General features: G+C 34.7%; 1 protein-coding gene and 1 long non-coding RNA gene across 2 annotated transcripts in view; one reads left to right on the top strand and one right to left on the bottom strand.

Annotated features, from left to right (window-relative positions):
• LOC111047354 (LHFPL tetraspan subfamily member 6 protein) overlaps positions 1-13,518 on the bottom strand; it is a 94,294-nt gene extending 80,776 nt beyond the window's left edge. Inside the window, exon 1 of the mRNA XM_022333088.2 lies at positions 12,996-13,518. The gene's annotated coding sequence lies outside the window, so the exon portion shown is untranslated. The remainder of the gene's footprint in view (positions 1-12,995) is intronic.
• On the top strand, positions 8,493-12,083 carry LOC120352711. The gene is made up of 2 exons (XR_005572048.1): positions 8,493-8,895; positions 11,270-12,083. It is a non-coding gene; the product is annotated as an uncharacterized LOC120352711 (long non-coding RNA).
• Positions 13,519-19,398: the final 5,880 nt, after the last annotated feature.

Below are 19,398 nucleotides of genomic sequence, written 5' to 3' on the forward strand. Positions count from 1 at the left end.
ATATCACTGTTCGCTTTTCAGTCCCTCGGCTCCTATCTCTCATTTTTATTCTCTCTTGTTTTTTGGGGAGAGAGGTGGGGAGCACAAAGTGTTCTATTGAACAGAAAAGGGTTAGATGTATGTAAGCCTAACAAGTTATTGCACTGTCACTGGGGAGAAAGGAATACTTCACCAATCCAGTAGTGTGTATAAAGTCTGCATTATGATGAATTCTATAATTTGCGCGATTGATAGCCTCCAAAAATCATTGGGAAGTGATGTATGGCAGTTTACCACTCTATTCCTATGACAAGCAAGGAAATATGCAAGAATTATTATTCCCACATTCTTCTAGATCATTCCCTCTTACCAAAATTAGTCTTTTTCACCTCCATCTCTGAAAAGATGCATTTCTCAGAATTCATGCGAAATACATCTCCAATAGTATTTGAAACAAGTCGTATTGGACAGATTATGATGGTGAGCTATACTGTCTTATGGATGGAGAATAAAGAAGCCAGAATGTGATCTATCAAATTATAGAATTAGATTAGTCTATCATCATTGAATTCAAATTTTAATCACATACTCTTTCAACTCATATTCCAGAGCATATTACTAGTGCCACAAACAACATTTAAGACTTTATTCAAATGTATCACCTTATATAATTTTTCTCAAAAATCTATGCTTTTTTAGAGAAATTGAACTACGGAGTGAGGAGTTTTAAATATTGGAAAAATGTTTTATGATTCCACCACTTTACGTCAAATTGTGATCATAAAACAACTTGCCAATGAACAAAATTAATGATTCCGCAATTTGGATCAAAGCAACGTTTTCTATCCTGATGTGATAATTATCATATCAGAGTACAGATAACATTTTTCAAAGCTCGATAGCGGTTGTACAAAACATTCAAAAATGAATAGAAAATCATTTCCCACGTTGATTGGATACTAGGTAAATAAATAAATGACTTTGTTGATGAATTTTCAATGTAAGCACACAAATGTATCACCTTATATAATTTTTCTCAAAAATCTATGCTTTTTTAGAGAAATTGAACTACGGAGTGAGGAGTTTTAAATATTGGAAAAATGTTTTATGATTCCACCACTTTACGTCAAATTGTGATCATAAAACAACTTGCCAATGAACAAAATTAATGATTCCGCAATTTGGATCAAAGCAACGTTTTCTATCCTGATGTGATAATTATCATATCAGAGTACAGATAACATTTTTCAAAGCTCGATAGCGGTTGTACAAAACATTCAAAAATGAATAGAAAATCATTTCCCACGTTGATTGGATACTAGGTAAATAAATAAATGACTTTGTTGATGAATTTTCAATGTAAGCACACAAATGTATCACCTTATATAATTTTTCTCAAAAATCTATGCTTTTTTAGAGAAATTGAACTACGGAGTGAGGAGTTTTAAATATTGGAAAAATGTTTTATGATTCCACCACTTTACGTCAAATTGTGATCATAAAACAACTTGCCAATGAACAAAATTAATGATTCCGCAATTTGGATCAAAGCAACGTTTTCTATCCTGATGTGATAATTATCATATCAGAGTACAGATAACATTTTTCAAAGCTCGATAGCGGTTGTACAAAACATTCAAAAATGAATAGAAAATCATTTCCCACGTTGATTGGATACTAGGTAAATAAATAAATGACTTTGTTGATGAATTTTCAATGTAAGCACACAATAATTTTGTTTCATGCATGAAAGCACATCTCGATTGAGGCTCATGTCACACCCGTTACATCATTGCATAACTAAATGATTGTTTTGAACTCTTTTGAAGTCGTGTTATGGAAATACGGCAAACAAGGTTTGAAAATAATCATTTTAGCTTTAGATGTGCACACAAAAGCGGCGAACTCTCTAACGAATCTAATGCAGTTTATACAGCGCCGCAGCTATCTGGCATACCAGCAAGCGAGGAAAATCGGAAAAAGAAACGAATGAATTCTGAATTTGTCGTCATTCTTGTTTCCTGTTCGATGGTGAACCTTTTTTTCCGACGCTCTCCAAACTGAATTAGCCACGGCACGACCTCCCGAATTAACCTTTTTCAAACGGATTTGCTCACAGATCGCTGATCCATCTTTCGTTCATTTTTCCCTTTTTTCCATTCAACTTTCGTTCAAACAGCTTTTTGCTTATAAGCAATCGATCAGTGAGCCGTAATAACAATAAATTAAGACTGTTTGAATACTTTTCTGCTTGCCAAGCTGGTGAAAAATCAAATAAAAATTATGCAAAGCCTTCGGCGTGGGAGGTTTTTCATTTGAAATATATTCCATTGAAGAAGAAGAAAAAGTTCCTGCTCAAATATCAGTTATCAGTAACAAGGTTGTTTGATTTATGTGCTGAAAAGTAGCGAATAACAGAGGGGATAACTCTGATAACTCTCAATACGATTTTCATGTGAGGATGATGCCTTCCAGCTACTTGAGCCGGGTCCAGCTGCAGCGTGGGTAATGACAGCGATTATTATGAAGGATTAAATGGATCTGTAGTTTAACATGGAATCTGTACCCATAGGATAAAATAATTTCGAAGCTCATAACTAGCTGTTAGCAGAGCTGTCCCCTAAACCGTTTCAATGGGAGAACCATTTCAACTGTGAGTTTACCTAATTCGTATGAAATCGTATTTATTTCAGGATTCGTTTTGAAAGGACATGACAATGAATGAGTCTTTCAATAGCAAGTTACCTTATTGGACAAATATAACACCTTTTTTCTTCCTGTTTCTATAAATATTCCTCATTTCTATCTTATACTTTCAGTTTTTCAAGGATGATTTTTCCAAAGATCTGAATATTTGAAGAGTTGAAGCAACTCCAACTCCGGAGATATATTCTCCTATTTCTATCAATCATTTTAATTTCTTTCTCCTACTTTCTGTCTTTAATGAATTCATAGATTACAAATGATTGAATAACTCAAACTGGGAGTAAATAATTAAATTTTCACAAAGTCATTATTTCCTTGCTTGACAAATAATCACCGTGCCTGAATTTCATTCCTATTTGCACCGGTCTTTACTATCTACCTCATAATCCAGCACCCACACACTTCCTCACAGAATTCTCTCCCACACCACTCGCTCATTCTCTCTTTGTTTCTCTCACCCGCCTATTCTGGATATCGTTGTCATCTACAGCGGATAATGGAACGTGTCATTAATCACGTGATTTCAATCGAGCGCATTTCCCCTTGGCACACTCACCTTGGTCATTGTTTGTTCTCAGCCAACACGGCGCTCATCCGACCGCTTCAAATTGCATAAATCAGGCTGCAGTCAATCTACTTACCAGCTTCTCCACTGTCAGTGATCGTCTATTATCATCATTATCATCCGCAAACCGCTAATGAATGATTCTTGACATAGGTAAGTGATTATCTCCCGGGAGGGCTCTCTGAATAATAGCCAGGGTTGTTCAGAATCTTATTGAGATAAAGATCATTCATGAGATGATAGGCTAACAACTTCATAATAATCTAGAAGAGGAGAGCCATTATAGCATCGTCATTAAATTCCATAAGCGTATACTTCATATTCTACCTCCATGACGATTAGTCCTGAATTGAAAATTTGACCATAGAATATTGTCCAAGATATTTGAGATTGACAGTTCGATATTTTATTGAAATCAAACTCTCAACTGAAGATTACAAGAAGTAGTATCAAAAGCTGTATATCCGCGTAATTCGTGCATTGATCAAAATAAAGGACAATGGGATAGAGATCATCCATAAAACCATCAATCCAAATTACATGTTCAATATAAATCAGTTTGACCTGATTACGGCTTTCAATAATGTTCATTCATATTGTCTAAAGAGAGATAACTATGATATATTGCCATCGCTAAACTGTGGTGCACGGTGCTACCATCTTCAGGTTGTTATACAAACTAGAAGTTCAATATAGATCTTCACTTGAAGATATACAGTATTATTCATTGAAATATATCCACAGCATTGGCCTCATCAATTTAATCGTTAGCTAGACTCTTTGCTTTCTATAGACTAAATTCAAACTCAATACTCAGATATCTTTGTGATTGGAGCAAGCAGTGGCGTAACTAGTCTGACTGCGCACCAATGCTAGTATTCCTTTGCGCCCCTATTACTAGACTCATTCACCCCCCGCCACCAAACCACTCATACAAAACTAATGGAATTTCGTTGCACTTCCACACTCCCTGGATACTGTTTTGCTACACACTTAATCCCCGTCCCTATCCCTTGTGAAGGGATGAGGATAGTTCAAAAGTTGAATTTTTCAATGTTTTGCTGGGACGCCGGAGTTCCGCCTGCACTGAAAGCCGCCACTCACAAAAAATGGTCAGTTTTTACGGACGCAACCAAAGTGGAACAGTGAAAGACAAACCGGGTCTATTCCTATTTTACATCTATCATTTTTTGGCAGCAATGAACCTGTGTTCCTCTTAGTTTGTAGTAAAATGAAAAAGGCTGAAAAGTAAATAGGCCTATTAAAAGTGTTCATTATAGAAGTTATCACTAGTTTTAGTAATATTCTTATATTGGGGAATTCCATCATATTCAGGGAATAAAATTTATGAAAACATAATGTTAATATCATTTTTTCTTAAATCTCCTTCTAGTATCTAACTGTATTGGAAACAAAACTAAGATATCTATAGGCTCAGATACAATATGCTCAGATCAGAGAAGGTGGCCAATTTGCGTTATCTATTTTATAGGTTAGTAATTCTAGTATTATTTATGATCATCATCCTGGCTCTACTCAACAGAAAAATTCTATTGACCAAACCGTTGACTGCTTGACCAGTTACTCGAAATTGATAGTTGAATATTATGATGAATAAAATGGAATACTATTTATTACTTATACAAACGTTAATATTGTATTGAAATAAAATTATTATTTTTATTATCTGCCATATTACCGGTATCTGCCATACCAGTACGCTATAAATAAGAAACAAGGTACCCTACTGTATAGGGACACCTTATGTATGAATGCATGATTGAAATGATGTAGCATGTTAAATTATTTAACTTTTCGAGTGATTTCTATCCTTCTATAGAATAGGCAGAAGCTGTATGTAGTACCTTTTCCAGAAATAGTGATAATAAATGAATGAAAATTTTATCACTACGAAATTCTTGTCCAATTTATTATGAATTTTATTGGAAGTTCCAGGTATCCTTGAGGTCAAGAAAATCTAATGAATTTAGATTTAATGCAGTTTGCTGGACCCTGCAAGTTACATTTTGATTTTGTGAAATTGAACTTGGTAGTTAAACTGGAAAGCAGTTTGTACCGGCGGAAGTACTGTATCAGAAACCAAGAATATTCACATTTAGTTATAACAGTTTAATGGCTTTAAAGCTACTGCTATTCAACTGAAACCCTTAAATTGAATAAATGAATAGAACCCAACAATAGATTTCAACTAGTACAGTTAATATAAGTTATATACATAACAATAATGTTGAATGAAAAAGATTAAGAAATTGTCAAAAACCACAGATTTATTGATACTTAGAAAGACCGAATTCGGTTATTACACCATTGTCAATCTCTGATAAACTAAAACTAAATACAAGAGCAGCAGAATTTATACTTCGAAACTATTTATCATTCATCATAGTAATAATGGAAAGAAAAGTTTAAATAATAGAATGAATAATAATGTTCAAATTAAACCCAAGACACTCTCTTTTAGTGTAATATAAAAGAAAATTTTGGATGACCAAGAGACTGAAAATTGAACAATATTTTCAACATAATGACAAAATATAAACATGAGAGGATGAAGATTGATTACAAGGAAACGAATCACCGTATGAGTAGATTTCAAAAACGTTGGCAGTGACAGTAGGCCTACTGCAAAATCGAATTTCAAAAATCTGGTGTGGTACACTCACACAACTTTCCTTGCTCATATTTGAAACTACGATCAAACTTCTGTATATGTGTATATATAATTATTGTTTTCAGAGTACTTTATCCTTAGAGTAAATTGTGAAATACGATTATTTTTTTAGTCGTAATTTTTTTTAAAGTTGTCAAAACAGCTGTTCTACAGATGAAATATCTCGACTATGTGTTATTTTTATGAACTGCGCTACCTACCTACCTCATGTACGAGAAGGAGGTTACTAAGTCCATTTCTCAAGGATGGGGTGGACCCCCCATTAGTTTCCCAGAGAGGAGAATCATGCCAGTTGATAGATCTGATAAAAAGCTATCCATTTAATAAATTTGAAGAAAATCGTTACAGCCGTTTTCGAGAAAACCGTGAAAAACATGGTTTTTTAGTGATTATCTGCCATTTTTCTCAAAAATATTACGGAGCTCCTGCAATTTTCCCAGAAATGAGACTCATGTCAGTTGATAGGGCTTATAAATAGCTATCCATGGTATAAATTCGAAGAAAATCGTTAGAGCCGTTTTCGAGAAAACCGTGAAAAACATGGTTTTTTAGTAATTATTCGCCATTTTTCTCGAGAATATTACGCAGCTACTGCAATTTTCCCAGAAATGAGACTCATGTCAGTTGATGGGGCTCATAGATAGCTATCCATGGTATAAATTTAAAGAAAATCGTTAGAGCCGTTTTCGATAAAATCGTGAAAAACATGGTTTTTTAGTAACTATCCGCCATTTTTTCCGCCATCTTGAATTGAATTTTATTGAATTTCTTATTGTCGGGTCCTCATGGTATAAGGACCTTAAGTTTAAAATTTCAAGTCAATCGGTTAATTAGGAATGGAGTTATCGTGTTCACAGACATACACACATACACACATACACACACACACATACACACACACACACACACACACACACACACAGACCAACACCCAAAAATCATGTTTTTGAACTCAGGGGACCTTGAAACGTATAGAAAACTTGAAATTGGGGTACCTTAATTTTTTTTTGGAAAGCAATACTTTCCTTTCCTATGGTAGTAGGGCAAGGAAAGTAAAAAGGATAATATAAAGGTATTCATTAGTATTTCCTGGTTTAAAGGCACTACTATAGAACCAGAAAGTCACAATTTTTCAAGATCACTCAACGAAGAAATTTTCACACATGGTTTGCCCTGCTCTTTCCTCATGAAGATCCTCCCCTTGTCCACTCATATATGGACATATATAGCCATATACTAGTAGGCGAGTACTGCTATTGGTCAAGGGCATGAACGCCTACCATTGGCCCAGCTGGACAGTCTCCTCCCACGCAACGGTGTGACAAAATGGCGGCTTAAGCAACAGAATCGCCATGATAACAAAATTTACTCTCAGTACAAAATAAGAATCAAGAAAACAAGTGTGAAAGATAATAAAACAAATATGTAAATGGAAAAACTATTGACCAATGTATGCTTACAATTTTATGATGAAACTAAATTCGTAGTGTTGTATTGGTTGAAATGAATCTTCTTCTTCTTCTTCTTCTTCTTCTTCTTTTTATTTTTATTTTTATTTTTATTTTTATTTTTCTTTTTCTTTTTCTTTTTCTTTTCTTTTTCTTTTTCTTTTTCTTTTTCTTTTTCTTTTCTTTTTCTTTTTCTTTTTCTTTTTCTTTTTCTTTTTCTTTTTCTTTTCTTTTTCTTTTTCTTTTCTTTTTCTTTTTCTTTTTCTTTTTCTTTTTCTTTTTCTTTTTCTTTTTCTTTTTCTTTTTCTTTTTCTTTTTCTTCTTCTTCTTCGCCCATTGTGCCGTTTTCACGGCGTTGGGATGTTTCCTCAGACCCACCTCCTCCATTGGTCCCTATCCAAAGCCATTCTCTTGATTTGATTCATGGTCTTGCCTCTAGCTGCTGCAATCCGTGAAACGTTTTCTTCCCAACTTACTCGCGGCCTTCCTATCGGTCTTTTACCTTGCGCCCTGGCCTCCATATATTGACGAGGCTTTCTTTCTTGAGGCATTCTCACAAGATGACCATACTAGGAGAGCGTTCTCTCTTCTATAGTTGTCTCTATAGATTTAACTTTCAGCTCCTCCCTAATACAGTCATTCCTCACTCTATCCCTTCTAGTTTTGCCTACTATTCTTCTCAGACATTTCATCTGCACTGCATTTATCTGACTTTTTTCGTTTTTATTTAAGGTCCAGCTTTCGCTTCCATAGAGAAGGATGGGCTCTATGATTGAGACATAGACCTCTAGCTTTAACTCCTCTACTCACTTCAGCCTTCCCAAAAATACCTCTGCTGAGTGAGTAGTATGCCTGTATAGCCTTCCGAGTCCTATGCCGTACTTCTTCCCTGAGCTTGCCAGTGCAATTAATATTTGTACCTAGATACTGGAAGTTGAGATTATGTTGAGCTCGCTTCTTATATCAACATTATGAAGCCTATCTTCCCTTGTGCACCCTTTTACTGCTCTTAAAAACCTCATTTCGGCAGCCTGTAACCTACTCCATTCTCTCTTCCTAGGTATACAAGATTCAGAGCCATATAAGAGCGTTATGGTATTATGGTATTATTAGTATAACCATAGATGAACTAAATACAGAGTAAATGATTTCTCTATGGTATGACGAATACAACTCCGTGGCCAAATGTTTTGATAAACTACAAAGAGTTTTGCTTCAATTTTTTTAAATAGTTTTCCAGAATATTAGTTTTTCATGCCCCTCCAGGAATGCGCCCCCTGAAGGACTGCGTCCCAATGCACCGCATTGGTTGCATTGGCGTTATTTACGCCACTGGAAGCAAGCTATGATTGTATCAAGTATGCAATACATGTACTTAAGTGAAGAGTGCAGCAATATAATCATTATCAAGATTGTCGAGCTGGAACAAGTGCACTTATACTATGAGGATAATTAGTCACTTCAGCAGCACACTCCAGCTGTACCAAATGATTGATTCCATTCTGGTAAGTATCCTAGAGATGCAAGCTGACAAAATGCAGATCTACTGACTTCTTTAACTAATAGACCATACAAAATTGCTTTTGACTTTGAGGGATATGCACAGCAGAAAAAGGGATACAGCGGCGGAGATATGGAACATCTAACAGCTAGAAGTTTACTTTTAAGAACTTTAATCATCTACCACTGATAGTGTCGAAGCTTCCTGATCTAGATTATCTTTTAAAAACTTCCTATCACTGTAAGTATACTAGATGAATCACTAGATACTAGATACACAAGAATCTTTTGCTCAGTGAACTATGCATAGTAGATAAGAGAACATTTTTGCAATCGGGTGGTGGAAAAACTGTCATATAAAATCCATATTCCACAATCTATTCTAATAAGAAATTCTCTCATCCAATCAAACTTCGAAAACATATCTGAATCGTTGAACAAGCCACTAAAAAGTTCATATTGACTCATGTTATATTGATTGCCAGTTAACCAAAGTGTGATTGGTTGAGAATATTATTGAGTATAAGTGATTAAATGGATACAATTAAATACTCATTTAACAATCAATTGATGAAATAAATTAAAAATCACTTAATGAAATGAATAAATTATTGAGTATTTAATTGTATACTGATAGTTAATAACATCTTGTTTGATCTATTCCAATACAAGTGATAGGTTATTGGATTGATATTTTGAGTCTTATTTTAGTAAAATTTCTGTCAGTATACATCGAGAAATCCGAGCTCCAAGAAATCGTGACGTCTTTCTCGGGAACCTTACATCTTGGAACACTACATTGATGTTTTGAAAGGGCTGATCAGATCATTCATATGGAGGAGGAAATGTGAATGGATAGCAGCAGTGACTCACAATCAATGGATATGTTACATCAAATCAAGTGCACGATCAGAATGGTGTGTGCCCAAGAATAGAATATAGCTATATACTAACTATCCTTGGTGTGTGCCTGCATAGAAATGCATGATGAATAGTAAGCATCGACTTTCGACCAACCGTGCTTTCTCAATCGTCTTACAGGGAATTTGGATTTTCCTTTTTTGTTTACTCCTTCTCCTGGCATTTTCTTCACTCACGTTCTTCTTATTTTAGCCATTAATACGTATACGTGCATTTTTAATCCTCCTTTCTATTAATGCAATGAAAGCATATCCATTTCCATTTATCATGATAGCTGGTTTAAGTCAGTGCACGCATTTGAACATTCTACTACACTGTTATTTATATTACTCTTCGATTCCTCTTTTTTAAATTCCCTTCACCTTCGCTTTTATATTTTCTCTCTCTCCCTTCTTCTAATTCTCTCAACTCTTATTCCTTTTCGTCTTTTTCTCATCTTCCTCCTCATTTTCTAATTCTTTCATGTTTTTTCTCCTTTTTCATGTCTCCTCCTTCTTCTTCTCTCCCCTATTTTTCACTTTTTCTATTTCTTTGTGCTGCCGGTCTGGAATAGCAGGCCTAGCGTCCCAACAACCCATTGGTAAAACCCCACCGAAAATCCGGGCTCCTTTACATGGCAGTGTTTGCCATTTGTCTTGTCAGACCTGGCAATGTAAGATGTATTGAGTTACATAAATATCAAATATAAAATATAATTTTCTTCTGCTTCATCATCTTCCTATTATTATTGTGTATTATCTTACACTTCGACAAATGTATTCATTTTTGTGTTTTTCCCCTTCCGAGAGATTCTTCAAGCACGTCCATTAATTGTTTTCCTTCTTCTCTGGAGCCTTTCTCATATTAATCTTATATTTTCATCTCATCTTTTGAACATCTCAGAATCCATGTCTTTCCCGTCTACCTCGACTCATTTCAATCCCATTCATCATCTTCGTCTATTCCTTGTTTCCTTTCTTAATTTTATAGTTTTAGATTATCAAAGTTTGTTACAATAATTTCGATTTCTTATTGTGAATAGTACATGAATTTAAATCAATATTGAAATTTGTCTTGTCTTCTTCTCATCCATAATATTTTCATTCAATTATTGACTGTAATAATATTAAAACTGTTCTTGGAATTAGAAGGAACGAATCTTGAGCTCCCTCCCTTATTTCCCCCTCCCTGTTATTATTTTCTTTCGTCTCTTTACCATCCATTTACCTTCCTTACTTATTCATAGCTACTTTTTCACTTACCTCCAATTCCCTGTTATCTCATATTCTCCTTGTCTTCCAATTTTACTGCTTACCTTTTTCTTCCTTCTTTCTTCTTATCTCATGTTTTTCTCTTCTCACTTTTATCTACTCATTTACCACCTCCTCTCATTTTTCCTCCCACCACTCCTCCGTGCTCTCCTCATCTCATTCTTCCCTTCGTTTAGCTTTTCTACTCCAATTCAGTTTTTTTTTTCAGAGACCACTCCTCACATATTACTGTATCCAGACAGCAGTCAGCGAAGTGAGTGGATGAGATGAATGAAGAATGAATGAGAGGCGAAGTTGTGGATGAATTCATTCATCCGGGATCGCCTCCGCTCGCCGGTCGTTCCATGGATGCTCCTCGTGGTATCAAATTCAATTTGTCAGATTGAATTCACTCCACTCGCCCTCTTTCTTGATAGTGCCGGAACGCTGCAACTTTCTCATCACGGCAAAGAAAAACTGCACAACGATAGGGAGAATGGAGAGTGAAACTTGGAGTTCACAAAAAACTTTGAGTGGATAACAACGACTATGCAGATCCATCTCCACGCAGAAATGGGAATTGAAATTACTCAACGTTACTGTATCAACAATCCTGGTAATATCTCTCGGTTCTTATCAAAGTTCAGCTGAAATTGGAGAGCTGCTGGTGGTTCAGCCAAATTAGCCTTCACATTCCATCTTGAAAAGAATTGAGTGGTTCCGTTGTTTTCGTAAAGCTGAGTAGGTTGATGCAGAAGAGATTGATTTAATTTCCTTCCACAGAGATAAATATGAGGAAAAACCTAGTACTCGTATCTACATCGAATTCATATGCGTGATGAAATGTTTCTGGTGTCTCTCTGTTTTCTCTCTTATAGACTCCCAGAAATTTGAGAAAACAACTTTCCCCCATTTGTTCAGGAAACAATAAGACAACTATTTTTCATTAATTCAACACTTGAAAATTAAGCTTGCTTGAACAGAAAGAAAATCTTTTAAAGTGTTTCCTGTTATGTTTATTGCATATACTATTATAAAGTGGTCTCTGTAGATTTCATTTTCATATTATCCAAAGTATTAATCTATAATTCATTTTCTATTGCTGGTTTTAATACAGAATATCAAGCTATTTCATATTATAGTTCTCATCTTATTAATGTTGAGTTTTGAAAATTTTGCGTGGGAGTGGAATGATACATTGTGCTCTATATATTTAAAGGAGGTGATCTCGAGATTATTCTCAGATCACTCAGTATTGTTGCTCCATCCACTGTTCAAATCTTATTGATCGAGTTCTATCATGATATCTTTCCATTCAATAATGTCTACTATAAATGATTTCTGTAACTTTGAGTTATGAAGTTCCTAATATTGAAACAATTTTACTAGATAACAGTAGACATTAGAAGAGAAACAAGGTTCTCAAAATTATAGTGACTCTTAATGAAATTAAGGTTTTTCCTAAGGATTCTACAAACAGTGACTATATCTAGCCTCTGTACTTCGGATAACCCATAAACACTCAACACCTATATGGGAATCTATAGAAATTTCTAAATAATCTTATTAATGAAACTCTCCATGATAATTCAGTAGTTTTCAATGAGCTATTCTTCAATATATAGCCCTAAATACTACCTCATAGGTTATAATTGTTTTTACAATTGTTTGATTCTACAAACAGTGACTATATATATAGCCTCTGTACTTCAGATAACCCATAAACACTCAACACCTATATGGGAATCTATAGAAATTTCCAAATCATCTTATTAATGATACTCTCCATGATAATACAGTAGTTTTCAATGAGCTATTCTTCAATATATAGCCCTAAATACTACCTCATAGGTTACAATTATTGTTTGTCCTAATAAGATGTTGGTCTTCCTGTGATCATTTTTGTGTTATGGAATGTTTAATAAATACATTTTTTTGTATAAAAATTCACTCACCTTCCTGAGAAAAATTTCTCAGTTTCACCAAGCTTTATTCATAATAATATTCTTACAAAGTTCCTCAGGACATAGTGTAGTAGTCTGGATAAAATTCTGAAGGAAAGTCACACCGACACTTCTTACTAGAATAACAAACTTCGTTGATAACTGAATCGGATCTGGACGATGGATGCCACGAGATGCAACACAGTCAGTACAACGCACAACACTGAGCCGTGTGGACGTGAAGCCGGCAACGGCAACCCCACAGCTGATCTTTCACGCAGGGTGGCCAACTCCAGGACCCGAAATTTCGTCTCGTTAACTAAACGCTTGCAAGAAGAACTTGGCAACTTTCTATTGCCATATTGATTTCAAATTTATCTGTTGCTTTGAAAAAATATTCTACGGTTTAAAACGCATTATAAATGTTGAATTTAGGCTAAAATATTCATGAACTTCGGTCAAATCTCAACTCATCACGACGTTGTTGCTCAGAAACTAAGCACTAGATTGACACTAATCCAATATCATTTTATCATTTTATTCTGCAAATAACAAGCGATATATCATTTAGCCATCTGTAACTCTTCCCATTCATGAAAAAAGTAGTACACATCTAGAGTCATATTTTAATTCAATTTGAAATTGTTTTATGCCAATGTTAGGAACTTTTGACCTCTCGTTATCGACATTGTAATAATGTGAATATTGAGTGGGTATTATTGTAGTTGTTTTTGTGTATCTTATATTATTTTTCAGGTTTTTGAACTGGAATGAACTTTGATTCTAACTGTATGTTGAACCCTGCGTTTTTAGTGTGAGAATTGACTCTGTCTTGTTTGAATTTGCTAACTTGTTGCTTAGTTGTCGAAATTAAAGCAATTTTCGTGCATTTTTCAAATGCAGTTTCAATTTCTTGTCGAAAAAGCTACTGTATTTTTTGGGAATTGTACGACCATTGACCTTTTTGCAGCTTTGGATTTTCCACTGGAAGTTATGCTCAACGCTCGTGGAGGGGGAATAATTTTCAGTGAAAAGGCCACAGTCGAATTGAGACGTAACTGGGAAAACATGTAACGGTGTGCGAGCCTCGATCCTCTGAATGGGCCCATTTCCCATTCAAAGGGACAAATTGTTATGTTTTCAGTTATCAGTAATTTTTATCTAGTTGAATAGGAAACCAAATTTTATAGAGTTAGTAGGAGTACAATCAGGAAATTATTTGTTCGTGTGAGTTCAAGTATAGTGAGTTTTATTAAAGCGTATGTGAGTGTTTCTGAAGAGTCCAAGTTTGAATATTGTTGAAATGGTGAGTGCCGAACTTTTATTGTTTTTCTTATTAAGCTCAAAATTTAATTTCATAGAATGACCGAGGCCCAAATTTAAATGCAGCAAGTTAGCAGGTTCCCAAAATGTATTGGTTAAAAATTGAGTATGACTTCTTGACCTGAATCTATTGTTGAATAACTTTGTTCTGTTTGAAAATTTTACATGTTACCTGACTTTTATTAATTAGTTCTACCTATTTAGAGTTCAATAAACCTGAAGTTGAATTATATCAGTATTTTTCATTGAAGTTTCTGGCTCGTAGTTGCTAGTTGCTAAAATAGGTGACAATTGAATAATGATGATAATCTGTGCATTTGAATGAACGAATCCACTAAAAGCTCCCAACCAATCAAGGATTCAAATAGAGATTTGATAGCATAATTTTGGTAAATATTATAGAAGAGAAGAAACAAACCCCCACCGTTTACATTGGTGGCCAGCGGTGGTATAGTCTGCAAGAATGACTATCGAACCACATGTACGTATTCTTATATATTTCATATTTTGGAAGGTTGATTCAATAGAGACAAATATGTCACCGGTTGCAGAAATGATGTCAGGTGTGGTGTAGGGTTGAAAATACCTCCACCGGTTACAACATGATACATGTATCACTGATGTAATTAGCAATTAATTGCTCGGTATTCTTGCAAGTTGGGTGACCGCTTTAATTGCAGCTTCGCTTGTATGGTAGCATATTTACGAGCTTCAAAACCAAAGGTGGATCAGAAACACCTGAATCAAAAAATATATTTTCCAAGCATATGGTATTGATCTGAATATTTCATCGCAAATATACATGTGCTTCACATTTTTTTTTTTTTTTTTTTTGTATTCGAAATACGAGATTTATGTGATACTGGAATCTTTCGAAACGTTATCATTGACGAACTGCTAAAAACTACCGTTAGGTAGGCTTTATTATCTGTATTCAGTATGTGACGTTATTTTTGGCGTCGCATATGCCCTGCTGGCAGCAGTCGGTAGAGCAAAAGATTTTTGAATAATATTATTATTTTCACGCCTCCTGAAAGAGAAATACCACAAATTTCTTACCAGCTCTTCAAGGAGCTCAAATAATGCTCTGCTTTCAACGGCTGCAAACGGTGGCTGCTTTAACAATTCACAGTTCTCATGACTGATCTGGTCGACTCCACAATTATAGATGCAGAAGATGTAGATAGAAATAAGGGTTCTGATGATTTTTGTACTAGACAATATTGTATCGACACCAACAACACTCGCCACCATCTGATAAAGGGGTCAGCGATGTGAGACAATACCAAGCGGAATCAAAGGCAATACTCTATCAGAATACTTTATAAATTCTATTAATTTATAGTGCTGCTGTAACTTAATACTATGACCCTTGTGTTCTTCCTAATCGGATGCGATGATTCTGAATAATTTAAATAAATCTTGAGAATGTAATATTTCTGAAGATTTAATAATCAATGCTGTATATTGCCGATCTATCCAACTTATTCGGTGAAGAATATAGTTGGTTGATAATTTAAATAATTTGCCAATACTAGAAATAAAATAGACTAGAACAAGATTGGTCATGCATGAAGATAGGATCATAAATGGAGGGTACACCATTCAACAAATAAAATATATAATATACATGAAAATATCAACGAGCAATAATAAAAAATAGAACGATAGATATAAAAATAATATGGGAGAATATATATTGCAGAAAATATCACAGATAGCTCACAAATTATTTTACTTTGCTTATTAGCATCAAATAATATATCTCGTGCTTCTTTAATCAGCATGTATTCTGTCTATTTCTATAGCTCAGTTGTCGACTTGCTGTTTTATGAATCTTACTCCCATCAATATGAGAAATAAAAATATTAAAAATATCTCAGGGCTTGGGTTCGGCCTCTGGTGGAAATCAGATAAAATAATGTATCTTGTGAACATGAGCTTCATAAAAATTCTTATAAATAACTGATAAAAAAGATTAATAAGTGAGCATATATTATAGATCAAATATTGATAAATATTTATTCTGTGCATACTTAAATATTAAATTCTCATAAATTGTTCTTATTAAGACTTTCCCTTAAAGGTTTGAATATTTGCGCAAATTTCAATATTGAGTTTGATTTTTAAATAAACCTTTACAAGCTAGCTTCATTTATTTGTGATTTATTCATAGCACTGAAGGCCCTCTCAAATAACTATTGAACTTACGTGTGGATCTTTCACAATTATTGATGGCGGCCTGGATTCGTCTCGTGTGTCCTAAGCCTTTTTCTGGTGGGCTGCTGTCGTCCTCTTTAGTGGGAATATTTAAATTCAACAACTCATGTCATACTGTGACATCACTGAGTTATATGAATCTTATTTTTAAATTACATGAATCAAACTTGAACTTTGACAAAATTATTTAATGTATAAAAAGGGATTCAGTCTAGTGCTCTCATAATTGGTGGGTGTCCCTTGTGACCTCTGGCAAGCAAGTGGGTTGTGGGTCTTCCCCTATTCTTTCTCAACAATACTTCTGACTTTTTAATTTGCATAACATTTAAATATCCACTCCCATTGGCAGATTTTAAATACTCCGCGATGACGTAATTTAGTACTGTCAAATAGTCCATAACATAACAGCCTATTACTATCCATTGATTGAATATTTTAGTCTTAAACTCTTATTTTATCTTAACTACTGGATTTCGTATATTCTATAACAATTACAAATCTTTATAATTTTTATAAAGACCACGTGGAGATTTTCAATTAAATCATTTTTAGCGCCGGTCAAATACTGCATTATGATTGGTACATCCCTAGACTACAACATGTATTAATGCGCTTAATAAAAATATATCCCATTTCCTTTATCTTTTTGTTTTGTTTTTTGTTATTTACGTTCATGCTCAATGATATAATAAATATTTTTGTGTTTTCTTAATCGTTTTTTGGTTACATTTATTTGGCATGCTTAGTTTACAAAATCCTCTGATCCTAGTCTTAGCGAATGCTGCCTCGACGCAATTAATTTGCTACAAGGTGTCTGGCTAATTTTCAAATATATGGCTCGACCGATTACTAAGGTCGCCGACTAGCTAATGTCAAAGAACCTAACCTCAAACATTATTATTATTATATTATTAAATAATTATTACAACAAGACTTTTATTTTCATTTGGCTGTTAATAATCATAGCCTTGAGAGCCGTTGTTATCTTATCTCTAGACAATTGATACCGTAACTTGTGATAACATTTTCCAGCTTCTTGGGCTGAGACCTAACAATTTCTTTCAATATTAGTTTTTGGTAAACACCCAAAATATATTGTTACAACTATGAGTATAATAAAAAACATCTATATTCTGGACCTATAACACCCACTCATATTCTGTACTAATAGTTGGAGATAATCCAGTGTACAAACTATGTGAGCAGGAATATGGTGAACAATTATTGAACATCGACTCGATAAATGAGACATCTTTTCTAACTCGAAATGAGTGAAGCCTTATACATCACCCTATCAGCAGTTGATCATTCTCATTCTGAATACGATACTCTCTCACAGACTAATAATAAACCCAATAAACTCTAGATCTAGACAAAGAATCGGGCGATAATACCGTATCTTTGAATGCTTATTCTATCCTTAAGTGGAGGCCGTATTTCCTTAGTGAGTCTATTTTTCAAAAGACAATTGCGTGGCCCTAAAATAACAAGGCTCGGCGAAAAGCGCAGCCTAATGTCCCGTGGAAGACTTACGTTGCGACCAGATTACTCCGATGAAAGATGTTGATGAAGTTCCTCTTTTGTTGAGCTGAAAGGGAAGCTCTAAATACATCATGCATCCCCTCCATCTCCATTTCTAGTCTGGCCTCCACACATTCTTTGTTCGAAATGGACACGAACAAATTCTTGAATAGGACAATTAAATATTGCTGAATCAATTTATCATCTAATTCAATTTATCAAATATTCTGGTTTCTCATGTACTTTAATAGTGCTAGAGAACAAAGAAATTGTACTAGTAATTGTAGTAAATTCAATCAGACTATTCTGATACTTTTTTGGTTTCGATTATCAGATATCTGATATTTAATAAGTCGAATATGTGCTATACTTTCCACAAAAATTTGTTAAATATCCATATGGTGTGATGCTAAAACAATATTCACAGTATGCCCTATTTTTTCTACTGTAAGTGATGTCCATAATTCAAGCTTCAGGCTCATTCTTGTGTTTGGTTGTTATTGGAGTATTTTAGTTATCACTTGCTAGTTTGACATCTTGTGAGACTGGAATCCCCAGAGTTATGGAAATAATAATGGTGAGATATGAGTGGTGCTACAACTGATTGGATCATACAGCACTAGGTGGGTTTCGAACCACAGGCAAGCGATTTTCCTACTATATTTTGCGATATATGTATATATTTCGCAGCTCATGTTTTATTATTAGTTGACTCCCCAATTTACTGGTCACACGTCTAACGGGAGTAGTGGGCGTATATAAACCACGGAGCCAATCGCTTACTTGTAAGTTGTATTCTACTGATGAGAACGTTTCCATTACACGAAATTTAATTCTTCTCTCCTCCTTCATAATTCCAATGCTATTGGTCGAGTAATGCCAGTATACTTCAACTAGACTTGGGAGTGAGAATGCCAAACAGGCTTGAGAAACAGGTAGTTCTGTAGAGAATCCCTCCAAATGCCATCTCATCTGGTCTCAAGAAGAGTCATCACGTTTGTCCCAATAGAAACAGTGAGAATTGTAGAATTTTTCGCTTGGAAAACTCAAGCGTTCAACTGTAATATTGCCCTTAGAATAACGAGACACTTAAAAATGTTTCCAGCGGAAGATGACTTTGCGTCCATAAATAACTACTTGGAAAATTAATTGCCAGCAGATGTTTTTTTTTTCTTCCAACTGACGGGGAAGAGCTCATTAAGATTCAGATCTAAGTCTGGAATGGGGGTGGGGTGGGATGAAATTCAGTCTACTGAAATTGTTACAATTCTAGGAGATAGTAATTTATATCGTTGGAGGCGCAAGGAAGAACTAGGCTGGAATGGAGCTACGGGCATGCAGTGATTCTGTA

Source organism: Nilaparvata lugens, chromosome 8 (assembly GCF_014356525.2).
Source record: "Nilaparvata lugens isolate BPH chromosome 8, ASM1435652v1, whole genome shotgun sequence".
Classification (NCBI taxonomy): Eukaryota; Metazoa; Arthropoda; class Insecta; order Hemiptera; family Delphacidae; genus Nilaparvata; species Nilaparvata lugens.